Source organism: Rhincodon typus, chromosome 10 (genome assembly GCF_021869965.1).
Source record: "Rhincodon typus isolate 14 chromosome 10, sRhiTyp1.1, whole genome shotgun sequence".
Lineage (NCBI taxonomy): Eukaryota > Metazoa > Chordata > Chondrichthyes > Orectolobiformes > Rhincodontidae > Rhincodon > Rhincodon typus.
The window spans coordinates 13,499,762-13,505,253 of NC_063341.1; the positions used below are offsets into that span (position 1 = coordinate 13,499,762).

Sequence of the window (5,492 nt, forward strand, 5' to 3'; positions counted from 1 at the left end):
CCCGAAACTTCAGCCTTCCTGCTCCTCTGATGCTGCCTGGCCTGCTGTGTTCATCCAGCTCTACACCTTGTTATCTCAGACTCCAGCATCGGCAGTTCCTACTATCTCTGACCCTATCTATATGCTGTTGCTTCTGAAGACTGATTGCTAACAGTCGTGCGAGGGTATCAAAGGTGGAAGGGTAAAGCATTAGCGTTGATTGAGGGATAGTTCTGGGCAAAGTTAAATGAATATCTCTCTAACTGGGAAAATGAAGTCAGTGTCATCATCCCCGACGGCCATGTCAGGCTGCCCTCCATATAAGTTTGTAGACATGACAAATGGACAGCATGGAGAGATGTCAGGAAAATACTAATTAATGGGAAAAGGATCATCATTGAAAGTGAGTAAAAGAGATGATCAATGGGTACATATGATCTTTAAAACAAGTTTGCAGACAGAAAGTAAATAAACACAAAGGAGATTTTGGATTTGTACATTCAATATCAAAGGCAAGAAAATGACAACGAATACATTGGCTAGGCTGTGGTTTTCGGCAACTCATTCTAGAAAGGATGTTTGGATTGGGTGTACCACAAGAACTTAAAGAAATTTAAATTGTGTTTACAGGAGGTATGGGCAAAAAAATCTAACTGAAGTTACATAGCTTTTAAAAGAGAATCATATAAAGACCCAAAAAAGGAAAATGTTTGCAGGGCCATCTGGGAACAGCAAGAGATAATTCTTGCAAAGAACCATACAGGTACAATGGGCCAAATGGCATCCTTTAGCATTATCCTATCTAAGTGTTTAAAATTATAACATTTCTTCAGTCAGCACAAGATTCCATCATTCAAGATTTGTTCTAGAAGAAAGAGGCAGAGGTTATGATTTTCTCCAGGGGTAATTGTTAGGACACAGAAGGTTTTACCACAAGCAGATACTGAAACAATGATATTAAAAAAGGAGAAATTAAACTCTCAGTAGATATTAAACACCATTGGCAAGGAACATAAAAATGGAATTACCGTTGATAGCTCCATAACACAGCCTCTAAAAGACTTGATGCAATGACTTGCTTCAATTGTGCCCCAGACAGCGAAGCCACTCAACCAAGAAAACACCACAATGGTGTCCAATTCTGTACTCATCTGCTGCTCATTTACATAATTTTCAGCAATAGTAATTGAACAGTAATCAGAAGGAAATCCTGAGCTACTCTCCCTGTGATTAGCCCAGGACTATATAGAAACCAACATTTATTCCAAAAAATACAAATACAGGCATTCGACTAGAGGATGAACCCTTCTTACAAGGGATAACAAATCATATCCATTGTGGTGATAAAAATATGAAGCAATACAAACTAAAGTTCTGAAGCCAAGAATTTTTGGTGATTTTTCAGGGCTGTCAAAGCACCAGAAATTTAAAGATAGGCTTCTGTTTTCAACATAAACTAATGATCTAAAATGTTTATATGCCCACTCACACAAATATGTTTTTGTACATTCCCTTTGATTCGGAGAATATTGATAACTACTGTGAAGTACAGCACAATCATGTTATGCAATATTTTAAAAGAGTGGTCACTGGAAAAATTAATAGCAACCATCGGTGCGAAACCGAATATGAAGACCGACTGTGCCCCCCGGTTTTATTTTGAAAAAGGAAGTTATATCCGCTTACTCATGCGTTTATAAAGCACATCTTGCTCATCCAACGCGTACTAAAATTAACAACCATATGCACGCTGCATCCTTCCGAGAAGGCCCAACATAATCACGCTTCCTCTTCCGTAATTATACCTTTCCTCAGGGACAAAGGCATCCTCAAATCGACGAGAACGTTAAAACTGAGCGGTTCGCTAAATAGCAACCAAAGTCTTTCGTCTAGATACGGATTATAAAACTCATTATTAAAATCAATCCCAAACTCTGCTGCATTGCTGCAGTCTTTGGGGGGGGGGGGGGTTGGTAGATAGTGTAGGAAAAGGAACGAAACAGAAAAGAAGAAAGGAAATCCTTCTCCCTCCTTTCACCACGCAGATTATGTAACCTGAAATGCCCCTTCGGATTTACTAGCCAGATGCTTTTGCGGGAAGCTGGAAAACGAACGCGCAAAAGAAAACACACACGTTGGAAACAAAGGTATAGGATCCCCGCGGAAAGCGAAACAGGCCTCGGCGTGGAATCGGAACGAAGCGGCTGGCAGTGCTTGGATAAAAGAGGCCTGGAGACAAAGCTGCAGTGCGGCAGCCGCCGGGCCTTCTCTTCCCCCGAACCCTCACCGCCGGTAAAGAACAGCCCCGGGCTCACAGAGCACCCGGGGAAACAACACGGCAAACAAGGTGGGAAGGTGGGAAGATGGGGGGGTGGGGGGGAAAGGTAAGAGATCGCCGTGGGGAGGCAAAAGAGCTGGCTGTCAGGCCTAGCGCCCGGCACCTTCCACCACCCCATCTTCCTAACACATTCGCCTACTTACACTCGGCGCACCCTGGGTCGTCCCGCTTTGGTGATCGGTTTCTCTCTTGTCTCTTTTCCTTTGCCCACAGGCAGAGTGCTGCGTGAAAAAAAAATGTGACGGCGAAGAAGCCGGATGTGGCTTGGGCCGGACTTTGCGATGAAGAAGCTGTCACTCAGTCAGCCTCCTCCAACCACCCCCTCCCCTCCTTACATCAGCCGCTGCTGCGACTCGCAAAGATGGCGGGCCGCCAGAGGCCAGCGCATAAACGTCAGCGCGCTGTACGTCGGCCTACCCAAGCTTGGGACCGGCGTATGACGTTGTCGTGTCGCCGCATCCCTCCCCGCTTTGCCATGCCAACAATCGCTGGTCGGCACTAACGTCAGCGCGCTGTGCGGCGGTTTGGGATGGGGTCGTATGACGTCATTGCCCGATTCCCTACCGGAATTAAACGTCAGCACGCTGAGTCGACCGGCTGCCGTATAATGATGCCAACGCGCAAGCCTTCCGATGACGTCATTGTACTGCTGTTCCTGTCCTTGTAACAATGAGGGAGGAAGTTTTAAATTCAGATCTAACAAGGAATGATTTTCTCTCTTTCTTTCAGTCGAGGTCTCTTTCCGCAGAAAGTTACAATATTTTGCTTTGAGATAACAAGGTGTAGAGCTGGATGAACACAGCAGGCCAAGCAGCATCAGAGGAGCAGGAAGGCTGACGTTTTGGGCCTAGACCCTTCTTCAGATTCTCAGATTCTCCTTCATCTGCAGTACCTACTATCTCTGAAAAAATATTTTGCTTTGATCATTTTCTTCATTAAATATTGCTGAAGAACTTTGTTAATCACACTGTGCCTTGCACGCAACTGATCAAGTTCAAAAAATGAAGAAGCAACATATACACTGAGATTTGCAACTGGATTATCACTTTTAAATGATCTTTATTGTTTGGACTCCTTTTTTTAAAGAAAGGTCCAATATTCAAAGAAAAAAAAAGTGCAGAGGCCAGAAATCTGAAATAACAGAAAATGACAGAAATGGTCAGCAAGTCAGTGCAGAATCTTTTGAGAGAGTTAACCTTTCAGTTTGGAAATCTTTCACTGAAAGTACATACAAACATGAACAAGGAACGAGAGTAGACCACTCGGCCTTGGAGACTGCTCTGCCATTCAATAAGATCATGGCTGATCTGATTTTAATCTCAGCTCTACATTCCTGCATATCCCCAATAATCTTTCATCCCCGTCATAATTGAAAATCAAATTACTTCTTCCTTAAAGATATTTAAAGATTCTGCATCCATTGCCTTTTGAGGAAGGGAATTCCAAATCACACAACCCTCGGAGAAAAAGATGTTTCCTCATCTCTGTTTTAAATGTGCGTCCTCTTATTTTTAAACTATGACCCCAAGTACTAGATTCTCCCCCAAGAGCAAACATCCTTTGAACGTCCATCCAGTCTTATGTGTTTTAGCTAAGTCGCCTCTGACCCTTCTGAATTCCAAGGGATGCTTCAGCCTGTGTGTGGGAGCTCACAGCAGGGGAGCAGCTAAGTGTAACCTTACTGGTTTTCTTTTGTAAATCTACAATAGTGGGTAGAGTGGTGTTTATTGATTATATGTGTTATTGAGAACTATCTCTTGATTAAACTTTTAAAGTATAAAAACATAGGTACTAAGCTAGCCTGGAACAGTGTTTTTAGAGCAGTAAGACTGTGCTATTTTCTGGGTCTGTAGAATGTTACAATGCAAAAATGGCCTTCAGTAGAGTGATGTGCTCTTCCTGTTGGATGTGGGACATTAGGGAGAGTTTCCATTTTACTGATTTTTACGTCTGCAGGAAGTGTGTTTGGTTGTAAATCCTATCGGATTGGTTGGAGCGGCAGTTAGAGGCAATGAGGAATTTCCAGGAGCCAGGGGGTGTGATGGATGGCAGTCGCAGGGAGGGAGCTAAATCAAAGATATAGTTAGGTAGATGGGTGACCTCCAGGAAAGGTAAGAGAGGGAGGCAGGTAGTGTAGGAGTTTCCTGTGGCTATCTCCATCTCAAACAACTATGCTGTTTTGGAAAATGTAGGGTGTGATGGACACTCAGGGGAAAGTACCACTGACAGCCAGGTTTCTGGTACTGAGACTGGCTCTAATGTAACAAGGGCCAAGCCAGGTTCCAAGCAATCGATTGTGATAGGGGGCTCTCTAATTAGAGGCACAGACAAATGGTTCTGCGGCTGACTGTGAGACATCAAAATGGTGTGTTCCCTCCCTGGAGTCAAGATCAAAGATATGTCAGAGAGGGTGCAGAATATTCTCAAAAGGGAGAAGGACCACTAGGAGGTCGTTGTAAACATTGAATTTAACAATGTAGGAAGTGAAAAGGATGAGGTTCTGAGGAGAGAATATAGGAGGTTAGGCAGGAATTTAAAAACTGGTCCTTAAGGGTGGTAATATGTGGATTACTCCCAGTGCCTCAAGCTAGTGAGGGTAGGAATAAGAGGATAAAACAGATGAATGGTGGCTGAGAGCTGCTGCAGGGGAGAAGGATTCACATTTTTGGATAATTGGAATGTCTTCAGGGGTAGAAGTGATCTGTATAGGAAGGACAGATTGCATCTGAATTTGAAGAGGACTAATATACTGGTAGGAGATTAGGTAGAGCTCCTCGGGAGGATTTAAACTAGTGAGGGGAGTGGGGGGTGGGGTGTGGAAAGGGAGGGGGGGAGGGGAGGGGGTGACTCAGGGAGATAGTGAGAAATGTGATCAGCCTGAGACTGATACAGTTGGGGAAAAGAGTAAGTCAAACAGACAAGGCAGACAGGAACAAAGTAGAAATCGAGGTACGACTGATATATTAAACTGCATTTATTTCAAAGCAACAGGTAAGGCAGATGAATTCAGATCATGGTTGGGAATGTGGGACTGGGATATCATAGCAATTACAAAGACGTAGCTCAGGGATGGACAGGACTGGCAGCTTAATGTTCCAGGGTATAGATGCTATAGGAAGGATTGAAAGGTGGGCAAGAGAGGGATCCATAATGGCTGTATTTAGGGAGGATATTC

The 5,492-nt window shown here is 43.8% G+C and overlaps 1 protein-coding gene across 11 annotated transcripts in view; it reads right to left on the minus strand.

Moving 5' to 3' along the window:
- Nucleotides 1-2,686, minus strand: part of prrc2c (proline-rich coiled-coil 2C) — an 81,074-nt gene extending 78,388 nt beyond the window's left edge. For 6 of the 11 annotated variants that reach the window (XM_048601831.1, XM_048601834.1, XM_048601824.1 and 3 more), the window contains exon 1: nucleotides 2,461-2,685. The gene's annotated coding sequence lies outside the window, so the exon portion shown is untranslated. Of the gene's footprint in view, nucleotides 1-2,460 lie in introns of all 11 variants that reach the window. The other 5 variants (XM_048601835.1, XM_048601828.1, XM_048601826.1 and 2 more) reach the window with 1 other exon arrangement.
- Between the last annotated feature and the right edge of the window lie 2,806 nt (nucleotides 2,687-5,492).